This window comes from Penaeus monodon, chromosome 20 (assembly GCF_015228065.2).
Source record: "Penaeus monodon isolate SGIC_2016 chromosome 20, NSTDA_Pmon_1, whole genome shotgun sequence".
NCBI lineage: Eukaryota > Metazoa > Arthropoda > Malacostraca > Decapoda > Penaeidae > Penaeus > Penaeus monodon.
In genome coordinates this window covers 21,345,857-21,346,156 of record NC_051405.1, presented here as the reverse complement: position 1 = coordinate 21,346,156, position 300 = coordinate 21,345,857, and the positions used below count along the sequence as shown (strand labels likewise).

Below are 300 nucleotides of genomic sequence, written 5' to 3'. Positions count from 1 at the left end.
GCCAACAACACCAGTACTAATAGGCAAAGGACTGACAGGGAAACACAAGTTAAATTACCTTGGACTAATCCATGAAAATGCAGCAGAAAAATGACAGAAAAACACTAAATGATCTCAAATAAAATGTAGCTGTTTATTTTTCAGTGTGTATAAATGGCTAATATCTGATGGTAAAAACTTATTGTTCCTCAGTGTATGAATACTTGAAAAAAGGAGACAGGTGCAGAGAGAGGAAGACAGAAACAAAAAGAGTAAAAATTTAGAAAAAGAGTAGGAAATTAACATAAAATAATTAAGACA

General features: G+C 32.0%; 1 protein-coding gene across 1 annotated transcript in view; it reads right to left on the bottom strand.

Moving 5' to 3' along the window:
* Positions 1–300, bottom strand: part of LOC119585702 (chloride channel protein 2-like) — a gene marked incomplete in the record, with an annotated part of 67,264 nt that overhangs the window by 5,065 nt on the left and 61,899 nt on the right.